Genomic DNA, 14,278 nt, shown 5'->3' with positions numbered 1-14,278 from the left:
CCTTATTCATGGGTTTTCCTAACATTTCTCTTCCTACCTGTTTTACCAATGACAATGCAGGGTTGTCATTCATTTCCCACTGCCTACACATGGATCTGTCCCAGGGCTCTAGTCCACCTTTACAAAAACGGATTAGTCCCTGACCCTACCCTTTCCATTATCTCCTATATTCAATCAATTGCCAAGCCTTGTCAATTTTAATTCTTTATCATCTCATATTCATCCCCTTCCCTGCCCCCAAATATACCACCATCCTCGTCCAGGTCTCAGCATCCCCCCACCCCTCACCCACCACCTACATAAAAAATAAATACAAAACTATCTTCATTATATCAAACTTATCATCCAATCCACAACAATGCCACTAAGGTATGAAGTCATGGTTATCTTTTCTGCCATCATTTTCTAAGGCTAAGGATATTCTCAAACATTCCCAGCATCTTTTAACAACTTGTTAAGCATCCCTCACTCACAAAAGTACCTAGAAGGTTTTGAAATGATGCATACTTTCTAGGAAGTTGCAGTTCTTTCTAGATAATTCTGTAACATCCCAGGGTGTAATATAATTAGCCTGAAGTCATCTACAAACATCTGGAGGACCTCATCATCTCCAGGGAACATCTCTTTCATGTGGACTTGATGTTGGCCTTTGTCCATTACAGTGGCAAATACAAAGCTCACTTTCTTGTTATTAATTATCCAAGGGATGTTGAAACTCCTGGGCAGCTAGGTAAAATTAGATGCTTTGAAATAATTCCTTTTTAGTATAGTTGCCATCCCAAGGTCAGGATTCTCACTTTGATTCTTCAGCATATACATGATTGATTTTATTGATGTGGAATTCAATCTCCTCACTACCTAGTAGACAGGCTTCATAAGTAACTTTGGCCCAAAGAATACCCAGTAGTCAAACTTCTGGTAATGAATCTCTCTGAACATAAGTGCTTCCTCCAAAAAGGTGCTTCCTCAGATGGTTAAACTATCTCTGACCCATTCTTGAAGTCTTTCCAGTTTGATTGTACCAGCCAGCATTTGGGTTTCAGGGGCATACTTTTCAGGACCACCTTCACTCAGTGACAGTGACGTAGCATTTGGGAGAAGCTGGGCTTTTTTTCCTACTAAAAAGCTAACAAATGCAATTAATATCAAATTACCATCAGGACAGACTGATCTGACTACTTTCATGTGGAATTTCCCCAGAAAGCATGACAGAGGAGAGGATGTCATCAAAGAAATGAAAGAGTGAAAAGAGGATGAACTGGTGACAGGGAAAGAAGGAAGCATAGCTATCCACCAGCCCTCATGGCTCCACTGATTTCTTTGAAATGTCAAGAGTAAGCAAGATAGAATTCTATCATGTTTAGCTAACATTCAGCTTACGAGAAGAAAAGGATAGGAAGCATGTGCATGTAATGGGCAAACACAGATAAGATGTGATCCTCATCTTGGTATAGTAAAAATAGCACTGGCTTTGCAGGAGTCAGAATGATGATGGTGAAGATGGTGTTGGTGGCAGAGGTGGTGGTGGTGATCATGGTGACGATGATGATGATGATGACAACTAGCCCTGATATAGCACCTACTATGTGCCAGGGTTGTGTTAAGTGCTTTACAATTATCTCATTTGATCCCCTTAACAACCCTTGGAGGTGGGGCAGCTAGGTGGTGCAGTGGATAGAGCACTGGCCCTGGAGTCAGGAGTACCTGGGTTCAAATCCAGTCTCAGACACTTAATAATTATCTAGCTGTGTGGCCTTGGGCAAGCCACTTAACCCCATTTGCCTTGCAAAAACCTAAAAAAAAACCAACCCTGGGAGGTGAGTACAATTATTATCTCCATTTCACAGATGAAGAAACTGAATCACTTGCCCAGGGTCACACAGATGGTAAGTGTCTGAAGTCATATTTGATCTCATGTTTTCTTAACTCTAGAGTTGGCGCTCTATCAATATACCACCTAACTGATCTGGGTACAAATCCTGTCTCTCACACTTGCTACTTGCCTGTCTTTAGGTAGGTTGTTTTGCCTCTTTTGACCTCAATTTCCTCATCTGTTTAGAGGGAGTTAGACTAGAAAACTTCCAAAGTCCCTTCCGGCTCTCAGTCTCTGGCCTCCTGTTCCTACAATGGAAATATTAAATATCAGTGAAATATCCATTTAGTTGAAGCTAAAATTCCCAGATTCCCAGTGTCTCTAGAGTCAATCAGTCAATCGATAGAGACTGATAATAGACTCAGTTGGTCTCAGAATAAACAAATTCATACAACTAACTCTTTTAAGCCCTGATCCCACTCTTGGAGTATCTGTCCTCTCTAAACTATCACATACTCTATACTTCTTCAAAACTAAGTTCTTTATTATGTCCAAAATGTTAAGGTAGTGGGATTTAATTACCAAATGTATGTGCCAACCAGGATAGCATAAATGCATTGTCCCAAAATTAAGCAGTTATGGTTATTAAATATAAATAAATAAATTCTATATCAATTCAGAAACAGAGGACTCAGAGAGGACAGCTTTATTTACTTTATCTCTTTGCAAAAAGCAGTAAAGCCATTTCAAAGGCATTATTGGGTTTTAATGATCTAGGACATTAGGAGGCATTTCTCCCAGCAGTAATGACATTGTATCTCATGTAAAAGAGACAATAAATTCAAGAAATAATGGCCCTTCTGACCAGCTCCACCCTACTCATTCATGAAGGCAGCCCAGTCAGCCATCCCCAGTGTAATGTGGACCATTGACTGGAAATATTTTTTGGAAAATACCAAATAAATGGACCTAGATTTATCTAGCTCATGAGTCAACAACCTCTCTAGCTTAGGTACTGTCACTTGGTCTACGCAGTCCCCAAGAGTGCCATTGGAAGACCTAAGGCTGGTGGGGGAGAAGGAAGAGAAAGATAAGAGTAGGAATGGGCAGTCCAGAGGAGAATAATAGGAACAAATAAAAGAGGAACCATAAACCCTAGATCATCAAACTTAAAGAGTTGGAAGGGACTTTTATAGATTATCTCATCTACCCCATTCATCTTACATTTGAGGAAACCGAAGTCTAGAGAGGTTAAGTTGTTTGTTCAAGGTTATGGAGGTACTAAAACCAAGATTTGAATTCATATGATTCAAATTTCCAACCAGAAATTTATCTTATTTACCCCCTTATCCTCCCGAGGTGCCAGTCCATGGTGTTTTGGCAGCTATGTCAGTGAAGTATATAATAACTAGGAAACACGTCAAGTCTAGGGCACACAAAGAGGAATAAGTGTTTTATTCGGGAATCAGTCTTGAGAAGTTCCTGGATCCTCTCCCCTGAAGGTTGGTCATGGGTTGCCTATTGGCTGATTTATCCAAACCCTGATTCTAAGAGAAAGGAGTATGGGGACGAGGACTTGAATGCAGAGTGAAGGAATAAGGGAGTCATCTCAAGAGACTCAAAGAGCTAGGTCTGAAGGTCATCTAGTTCAACCCTCTTATTTTTCAAATGAGAAAACTGAGTTCCAGGGAGATTGTGACTCACCTAAGTCACAGAAAATAGTAAATTGAAAAGACATCATTTTATATAAAATCTTAATAGACCAGATTTAACTAAAGCAGAGAATGTATGAAGTTATAGTGTGAAATCAGAAGAAAAAGATACACTGGAGCCAGATTGCAGATGACTTTAAGTACCCCTAGCTTATATGCTGCTCATATGTGTTTACATATGCACCTCCAATCTTTCAAATACACATGCTGTCTTCCTAACTGAATTTAAACTCTTTATCCCACCCCCTGGGCTCTACTTTTTTGTTTATTTCCCTCCTGGTAAATGTAGAGTGTCTACACTGGAGAGCTTGTTTGAGGAATGAAAGATCAGCCATCAGTGTCCATCTCCCTCTTCTCCAGGCTCTGGGTCTCTCCCTCCTGCTTCCCTCTCCACCTCCTCTTCTGTTGTACAAAGATCTGAGTCATTGACAGGGAGTGGGTGAGCAGGAATAGAGAGAATTGAAAAATAAGAACCCTAAGGGCAGTAAGATAAAAATTTAACTTGAAAATTGCCAGAGAACAGCTTGTGCTAGCTATTCATGTGCAAATTGTATTCAAATCATATTTGAATATATACATAGACCCTCTTAATGATCTTATGGGCATGTCATGACCTGTGGCCAAACCCTAGTGCAGACTCTGACACTAAGTGAAGCTATTTCAGTTGTGTCCAACTCTTGTGACCCTATTTGGGCCTTTCTTGAAACAAGATACTGGAGTAGTTTTGCATTTCCTTCTCCAGATCATTTTATAGATGAGGAAACTGAGACAAAAGGTCAAATGACTTGCCCAGGGTCACACAACTAGTAAATGTCTGAGGCCAGATTTGAACTCAGGAAGATGAATCTTCCTTACTCTAAACCCAGTATTCTATTCAATATACTACCTAGCTGCCCTAAGTGTACTAGGAAAGTCCTTTGTTTAGTAGCCTCCTAAATAATTGCGTCACTGGGGATTCAACTGCCTCCCTCCCTCCCTCCCTCCCTCCCATCCATCCATCCATCCATTTCTCCTCTCCCTCTGTCTACTTGGGGAATGAAACCCCTACATGTGAATGCTTTACCCAAAGGAATATAAAATCTTATTACTTAAACTTCATTGGATATCTTGGGGTTTGGGGAGCTATATTTTTTCTTTTCTCTTCCCCATTTATTTATTTTCTCTCTCTCTCTCTCTCTCTCTCTCTCTCTCTCTCTCTCTCTCTCTCTCTCTCTAAATTGAGGCATTTAACTTTTCTTTCCCCATGTAGTTTCTTTTATGATTTCTTGAAATAGAGCCTCAGAAAACAAGGTTTTGATGAAATCCATTGGGTTATACCTTAAACTCAAATCACCCTGGCTCTCACTGATTGGCCAGTAATACATCCTGATTCAAGTTTCACTTGGTCATTATTTGTAAATAGCAATTGTCTCAGTTCTGACCAGAAACCCTGAGGAGCTTACTCCCTGATTGTTTTTTTTTTCAGTAGGCAATTTAGGACTTCTTTTGTCTCATTTCTTACCTAGCCCTAAATCATGGGTGTTGCCTCAGACAAACTGAAAAGAAGACCAAGATTCCCCATTGCATCTGGGGCCATCTCTAGTCATCTTGAGTCCAATGCCAATCATTCTAACCAATCACTCTAACCAATCCCTGAAGTCAGAGGACTCTGGAGGAGAAAGTGAAGCAGGTGATTTTGCACAGCCCTCCCTTACAAATCCAATTCACTTGCAAATCAAAGCAGCACCCTCCTTAAGTCTTCAGTCCTCTTCAAGAAAGGACAAACAACTACACCAAGGATAACTCTTTTTGTACTCTAGTAAATACAGAGAAAAGAAAACCTAGTCAGGTGTTTTGTTTGCCATAACTGCTCCTGTTCTCATGTGGATAGGAAGATATTTTTAGGACAGGTAGAGACCTCAGAGATCATTAAGTTCAAACCTTTCATTTATTTGATTAAAAATTCAAATTAGGTCTTCCTGATCTCTCTGCTTCCTTGTGACATCACACAGAACACTATTGAGCCCAGGAAGCTCTGCTCCTCAAATTCCATTCATTGTCCTGCATCATGGAAATGTGACAAGCCTAGAAGGAAGTGGCAATTTTATTTGGAGCTTGGAAATTTCCATGACATCTACTGTATATCTACAAGATCACCCTGAAATCTAGTCAGATACATTTTGGGGAAGGTACCTATATGTATAGATAGGCACAAGAGATTCTGTAAAAGAATCAACAAGACTTGGTAACTGGTTTCCTATGAGTAGTGGAGGAAGTAGCACATCTGAGCTGTGAAGGATGTGGCGTCTATGAAGTAGAGATGAGAAGGAACTGTATCCCAGTCATTGAGGATGACCTGTGTAAAGGTATAAAGACAAGAGATGCAATACATATGAATTAAGAGTAGTAACCAGGCAGGTTTTATGGAACTTAGAATGAATGAAGGAGAGTAACATGTTGGGAAATCTAGAAAGATAATCCAGGTCATGAACAGCTTTAAGAGACAAAGGAGGGGCGGCTAGGTGGCACAGTGGATAAAGCACTGGCCCTGGAGTCAGGAGTACTTGGGTTCAAATCCGGTCTCAAACACTTAATAATTACCTAGCTGTGTGGCCTTGGGCAAGCCACTTAACCCCACTTGCCTTGCAAAATAAAAAGAGAGAAAAAAAGGAGTTAGCATTTTATCATAGAGATAATGGGAACTAATGGAGAGTCTTGAGAAGAGTCGCATAGTGAGAATGATGCTTTAGGAGTATCAATTTGGCAATTATGTAATAGATGGTTAGTGAAAGGAGAGACTTGAGGCAGAAAGATCAGGTTAAGAGGCTATTCAATAATCTTAAAAGAGGGTGAGGGTGCCTGAACTACAGGAACGAATAGATTTAAGAGATGTAGTAGACTCTAAATCAACAAGACTTGGCAACTGATTCCATGTGAGTAGTGAAGTACTCAATCATTCAAGGATGACTCCACTTATGTGATTATGGATGACTGGAAGATTGCTGTATCTTCAACAGAAATATTGAAGCTTGGAAGGGGTTGTGTTTTAGGCAAAAGACAATGAGTTCTGTTTTAGATATGTTCAGTTTGAGATGCTTTGGGGAATACAGTTGTAGATTTCCAATAAACAGTTGGTGATGCAGGCTTAGAAGAGAAGATAAAACTGGATATACAAGACTTCCCAAGAGTTACAATACTATTTTAAGCAATTGTCACATTAAACCGAACTAAGACTTTCATGAAACCCTATAGAGATCTGATAGTTGTTTGCATAAAGCTAATAGGTGAACCCATGAGAGCTGATAAGATCACCAATAGAAAATATAGATAAAGAAATGAATCCCTCCTCCATATGGCAAAAATACTTGATGAGAGCTCTCATCTCCCAAAGCTTCTATATTAGAAAGTCAAAAGTGGATTTGCAACATGCTCAGTATTTACATTCAGTTTCAATAAATACTTAAAACATTAACTATCCAATGGGGAAAATTCCACCCAAGACTTTGTGCTTCCTTACCAGAAACTGGCTAGTGCTTAGCATGGGGCATCAACTCAGGATGCCCTAATATAGAGAACTGATAAATTGAAAGAACCTTGTCAACCTATGGGCCAAGTTCAGTGTTTGAGAGGACTGATTGAGTGTTGTTATGGTGTCAAGGAGAATTATAGAACAGCTCCTTCATATTGAAATGAATCTGATGATCATGGGTCTGGGTGATGCCTACATACACGGATACATATTATGGATATGTGTATAAGCATGCATGCATAACAGCCCAGGGAAAGAGCTGGTTCAGAGTCAGGAAAATCTGGCTTCTAGTCCCTTTTCCAACATACACTTAGGGCTATATAGCCTCAAACAAATGATATAACATATTACTCTAGGCAACTTTTCTTTTTTTTTTAATTTCTGATTAATAAGCATTTATTTTTGCTCCTTCCTACCCTTCATATATATATGTATGTATGTATGTATAATTTGTTTTCCAATTATATAACATAGTAGTTTTTATCTATCATTTTTGGTAAGGTTTTGAATTTTGCTTATTTCCCCCCAAATTCCCTTACCTCCTCCCCCCCCCCATCCACAGAAGGCAGTGTTTCCATGATATATACTGATCAAAATTGATTGTGTTGAGAGAAAAATCATATCCTTGAGGAAAAATTAAATATTAGTGATAGCAAAATTATGTAGTACTTTTTTTAAAAATTGAAGGTAATAGTCTTTGGTCTTTGTTCAAACTCCACAATTCTTTCTCTGGATACAGATGGCATTCTCTATCGCAGATACCCTACATTGTGTCTGATTGTTGCACTGATGGAACGAGCAAGTCCATTAAGGTTGATCTAGGCAACTTTTCAAGACTACTAAATTGGAGAAAGGTATCAACCTGTATTGGAAGGAAAAGTTTTTTCATCTAATAAAATTGCAGGTCTAGACCCTCTCTCCCTCTCCCTCCCCCTCTTCTTCTATCTCTCTCTCTCTTTCTCCCTCTCCCTTCCCTCAATCTCTTTCTCTCTTCCTCTCCCCCTGGCTCCCTCCCCCTTCTCTCCTCCCCCTCCCCTCCCTCTCTCTCCCTCTTTCTCTCTTCTTTCTTTATCACTTCCTCTCTCCTTCTTGCTACCTCCCTTTCTCTCTCTCTCTCTGTCTTTCTCTTTGTGTCTCTCTGTCTCTCTCTTTCTCTCCTGGAACCAGGAAGATCTTAGTTCAAATTGATCCTCCATCACTGACTATGTGACTTTGGGTAAATCACTTGATCTAAGTTTCCTTATCTATAAAACAGGAATAATAATAGTACTTGAAGGGCTGTTGTAAGGATCAGATGAGATAAAATTTCTAAAAGGCTTAGCACAGTATCCTGCACATAGTAGACAGGTAATAAAGGCTTATTCTTTTCCCTTTCCTTCCCTCTTCTTTACATTCCACAGAGGAAAAACTAAATGGATGAAAATTGCCAGTCCTAGATTTTTGCTCAGACTATGGCATATTGTTGAATAGTCAACCCATCGAATTGGCCTATCTGCAAGTCTATCTGAGGCAGGCAGGAGGCAGGGTGTTAAACACAGGTTTAAAAATGATTGACTCAAAGTAACACTTATCAGAACTAGAGAAATAAACATCTATTGTATTGTAGTGCAGATGGAGGAAGTTTAGGAAATAGGTTTTTGTGAGAGAAGAAGAAGAAATACTCAGAAGAGAAGAAAATAGGGGACTAATAGCAATGTTCTTGTCTGTATTTCAAGCCTAGGTGACACTATACAAGTGTTGGTTTCCAGAGTCTGGGAAAAGGGGAATCATTTACACTGCTGTGAGCAGTTTAGATGATCCATGTAGGATAACTATCTCACTATATTGAAATGACACATTTTCCCAGTGCTTTAAGGCTCCCAGAGCACTGGAAAGCCTACAAACCCCACAACTGGGAGAGGGAACAAGTGTGAACATTATTATCCTCCATCTTATGGATGAGAGTCACGGTGTTGAGCATGGAGGCTCTGTTCAGTTTGGAGCTCATTTCTTTTGTTACAGAACCCAAGTCATTTAACTGAGCTCTTTCCAATGCTTCTCAATTACTATGGATATTGAGTCTCTAGAATCACCAAGAGAATTAAAAATTAATTTTTCTAAAGCTCTTAAACAAAAGGTTCTGCAGTCACCTTCCTAAGAAGGAACGTTTAAATCTAATGCTCTTGCAAGTCAAGATAGCACCCTCTTGATGTCATTGGTCCTCTTCAGGAATGAAGGAAGAACAACAATTTTTAGGGACTTATCTGTCTGTGGGCAAGATTCCAGCTGTTCCTCCTCCTTTTGCCTGGTATCCTTTCTCCTCTGTCTTCATCAATGCTATATCTAGAATCTTCTAGGCCTAGAATTAATTAGAAATTAGAAACTTCCAGCTTCCCAGTTAATTGGAAAAATTTAGAGAATACATTTTAACTCATTTTGTAGGTGAAGAAAATGAAGTTCAGATGGATTGTGCTTTGCCCAAGGTCAAGAAAGCAGTAAGTAGTATACAATTGTTACTAGTCCTAATTTTCAGAAGAGGGAAACTGAGGCTCTATAACTTGGAAAAAGCCAAGTGAGGGAACAAGAGTTTGAACATGGTTCTGACCTCCACAGTGAAGCAGCAGGTGGGGCAGTAGATAAGAGCCGAGGACTTAAGAGTGGAAGACCCCAGTTCAAATCTGATTTCAAATACTCACCAGTTGGGTGACCCTGGGCAAGTTACTTAACCTATACTTGCCTGAATCCACTGGAGAAGGAAATGGCAAATCACTCCAATAGCTTTACCAAGAAAACTCCATGGACAGTATTGGCATCCTACGTATGATTCATGGGGTCACAAAGAGTCTGGCATGACTAAACAACAATTGACCTTCACAGTTCTCTTTGCCCTTGTTCTTGCTTATGGTGGCATATATCCTAGCCAGAACTGTAACTCAAATCTCTACTCCTCAGAGCTTCTTCAATTGCTTTTTCCCTTTCCTCTGACTCTTCTATCCTCCCCCACACACACACACACACATTTGCTCTCTGTCTAATTTTTCTTTTGTGCCTTGAGGCTCCCCTTCTCCTAATCTGACTTTTAGGAAATAGTCCTTCATTGTTTCTTCCTACCTAAAATGAGGAGACAGAGTTAGAAATCCCAGGCATCTAGATAAAAGTCAGCTGCTGTTTTTTTCCTAGTGATTGCCCTGGGGCACTGTCATAAAAGCCTGTACCAGTTTTCACAAGTTCAACTAAGAGATTTTCCCAAAAAAAGTTTCTTTAGAAAAACTGTAAGGGCCATGAGCTGCAGGCAATCAGCCCCCAGGGGCCCAATGACTTCGGAGGAAACTCAAATGCCCTTTGGAAGCCACAGACAAAACAGAAACATTGAAACCCTAATTTTTTCATCCTCTTGGTTGAGTCTCAGCTCATTATTGGACCAGTATGCAAATGACCCCAAAGAAGCAAAGTCTGCAGGGCATCACCATTGTAGGTGCCTGGCCCCCAGGTGGCCTGGAACATAGAATGAATAATTAATTGTATGTATAAATGCATAGAACTCCTTACCAATGTCATGCTAAAAAAAGGGATTGATGAGAAGCACCACTTCTCTGTGTTTGTGTGTGTGTGTATGTCTTGAAAGTTTACAGAAAAGAAAAATAGGAAGGAAGGAAGGGAAGAAGGAAGAGAAGAAGGAAGGAAGGGAAGGAGAAAAGATGGAAGGGAGAGAGGAAAGAAAGATGGAAGGGGGAGAAGGAAGGGAAGTTGAGAGAAATAATTTATTAAAGTGCCTAATAGGTGCTTTACAAATATTATTTCAGTTATTATTTAAAAAATGTCAAAATTCATCTAGCCCAACCCCTATGTCACCAGATATTCCCCCTACAATACCCCCAACAAGTAACTGTCCAGCTTTTGTTTAAGAACTTTCATGGAGGGGAAGTCTATCTATATAATTCTCTTGTTAGATAACTTAGGAAGGGTTACTTTTTGGGGGTTTTGACTTCCCCCCCATATTAAAGTAAAACCAACCTCTCTGCAGTTTCTACCCATTATTTCTAGGTTGCCTCCTAGTGTGACCCAGAAAAACAAGTCAACTCCTAGAAATTACTTATTTCCCAACCTGTGAAGGATGAAGTACAAGAATTACTATCTTCTTTGAGGGAGCACTTATAGAAAGAGAAGTGGTCTAAAGTTTGGAAAAGGTTCTTGCTTATGGTGGCATATAACATATAACTCAGATCTCCTGACTTCCAGACCTAGTGCTCCTTTCATTATTTCACACTGCACAGCCTCTTCTCTAGTCTAGAATTCTGTCTCTGACAGAGAGGTCCAGGACTATTTGGTAGGCATGCAATGGATATCAACCAAAAATGTTCTGAGATTTATTCCTCAAACATCCCTAGCTTCTCTTAGCTACTTGCTTTGCATCTCTCATTCCTGAATCTACCTAAGCTGATTGTGGAAAAATCTATGCTTATTTTTATCTGGCCTCCAGCAATTATTTCTAAAATGCTGACTTCTGACACAAGCACATTGAAAGTTCTAATGACATTGTGAGTGCATGCTATTAACATCACTCCTTATTCAAATGTGGATGGTGGAGGAGGTAGTTGGTTAATGTTTGCATTGGCATGGCAACCGGGACTAATTTTTGAATCTTCTTTGTGGCTACCGATTATTGCTTTTTGCTTCTGTAGGGTTTGAAATGGATTTGTTTCTGTGTGTAAATGGCTTTTGAGTTGGGAAAATATCATCCAGACAGATCTGAACCCTTCTTCTTCATAAAGGCAATGTGGTGTGATGGCTTGGAGCCAGAAAGGCCCATCCCCTTGTCTGATACTTGCTAGATATGTGACCCTGGGCAAGTCATTTATTTGCTCTTGGGTTTCCTTAGATGTAAAACAGAGACTATAACATCTTAAATACCCACTTTGCAGTGCTGTTGTGAGACTTCAATGGGATCTTGCACCATGAAGTCTTTGCAAATTTTAAAATACTTTATAAATAATTTATATTCTGAATCCTAGGGTATAATACTTGCCTCTGAATAAAAGTAGGACTTTTTGGTTTGATGACTCCAATAGTCTCTATGATTACCTCCAAGCAGCTGATTCTACAATCTACATCTCCAGTTCTGATCTCTTCCCTGGAATTAGCAGCTTCCTGCTAAAAATCTCCATCTTGTATTCAACATAGTCTTCCCTTCCTCCCAATTTTCATTCTCCTATTAGTACTACTTCCATTTTCCCAGACATCTAGGCTTGCAACCTCAAAAATCACAGTATAAAGGAATAAAATCAGAAAGATTAAAATCAGAGTTCAAAACTTGTCTATGATATTGGTTATATGACTGGGCAACCTAACCTGAATGAACTTCAGTCTAACTAGATGGTCTCTATAGTTCCTTCTAGCTTTAAATTGTTAGTTCTGTGATGATGGACTCTTTTTATTTTGTCACATCCAATCAGTTGCCAAGTCTTGCTAATATTACCTCTATAATAATTTTCCATCCATCTCTTTCCCTATACTCCCATTCTACCCTAATTCATATCTTCAATCACTTCTGGTCTGGCATATAACCTTCTAATTTGTTTCTATCTCAAGTCTTTCCCAGTTCTAATCCATTGCCAAAAATTATCTTTCTGAAACAATCTATACTATAATTACAATAATGTAAATGGAAAAAACAATATGACCAATAAATCCCGCTGAAATATTCATCTCATTCTTTGTTTTGCAGAGGTAGGAAACAAGTGAGTATGGAATATTATAGATATTGTGAAACTCAGTTGATGTATTGGTTGATTTTGCTGAACTGTTTTTAATTCCATTCTTTGTTATAAGGAATGACTTTTGAAGCATGAAAGGAGGAGATATATTTGGTTTTTTGTTTCTTTTTTTCTCAACTACATGTAAAAAACAATTTTTAACATTTAACTTGAAAAATTTTGAGTTTCAAATATTCTCCCTCCCTCCTTCCCCTGCCTCTTCTTGGGAAGGCAAGCAATTTGCTATAGACTATATATATGTGCAATCATGCCAAACCTTTCTATATTAGCCATGTTGCAAAAGAAAATAGACCAGAAAACAAGAAAAAAAAGTTTTAAAAAAGTATGCTTTGATCTGCATTCAGACTGTTAGTTCTTTCTCTGTAGGTGGATAACACTTTTTATCACTAGACTTTTATAACTGTCTTACATCACTCTATGTTAAGAATAGCTAAGTCATTTACAATTAATCATTGTTAAATGAGACTTACTGTCCTGGTTCTGCTCAGTTCATTTTGTATCAGTTCATCTGTTTCAAAGTTTTCCTGAAATCAATCTACTTTTCTTTATATTCCTTTTCTTATATTCCTTGAAGTATAATAGAACAAATCAAGTATAATATAACAATGGTATAATATGACATGATGTTTAGCCAATAGGTTTAGGTACACAATTCAATATAATATTGTGCTCATTTCTTTTAGAACAAAAGTATTCCATCACAATCATATACCACAAATTGTTTAGTCATTCTCAAATTAATGAGCAGGAGGAAAGAATATATTTGGAAATGAAAATGATACAAAAACAAAAGATAGCAATTTTTTAAAACCCCAAATAATCTTCCTAATGTACATATCTATGTTATTCCATTATTCTTATATTTTAGTGGATTACCATTGCCTGTAGACTAAAGAATAAACTCATTCATTTGGATTTAAAGCTTTTTTTTAATCTGGTTCCAATCTAACCTTTCCAATTTCATTTTATACACTCTAAGTATCCATTAAATTAAACAACTACTAGTATTTCCTTGCACCTGGTGCATTGTATGTATTAGCTTCATGGCTCAAGCACATTCCTTGATGTCTATGTGTTGAAATTCTTCTCTTCCTTCAAAACCCTTCAAACTTGGGTACCATCTCCTCCATGAAGCTATCCATAATGCCTCAGCTGAAAGTGATGCGTTCTTCCTCATGTTTTTCTTTGCCTCCACAAATTTAGAAGACCATAGTATTGCATGCTGGAAAGGAATCTTATAAAAGCTAGCTCCATCATTTTAGAGATGAGAAAATAGAGACCTAAGAGACAAAGAACCTGAATTCAAATTCTGACTCAGACTCTTCCTTGATGTGTGACTTTGAACAAATCACTTGACATCAGCCCAAGTATGGTCATCTATAAAAATGGGAGAACAACTACTTCATTGCAGAGTTGCTACATGTGAAGCATTTTGTAAATCTTCATGTGCAATATAAACTACAGAAATATTAGTATAAGTAAATTCAGGTAC

This window comes from Macrotis lagotis, chromosome 3, assembly GCF_037893015.1.
Source record: "Macrotis lagotis isolate mMagLag1 chromosome 3, bilby.v1.9.chrom.fasta, whole genome shotgun sequence".
Classification (NCBI taxonomy): domain Eukaryota; kingdom Metazoa; phylum Chordata; class Mammalia; order Peramelemorphia; family Peramelidae; genus Macrotis; species Macrotis lagotis.
This window is presented reverse-complemented; position numbering follows the sequence as displayed.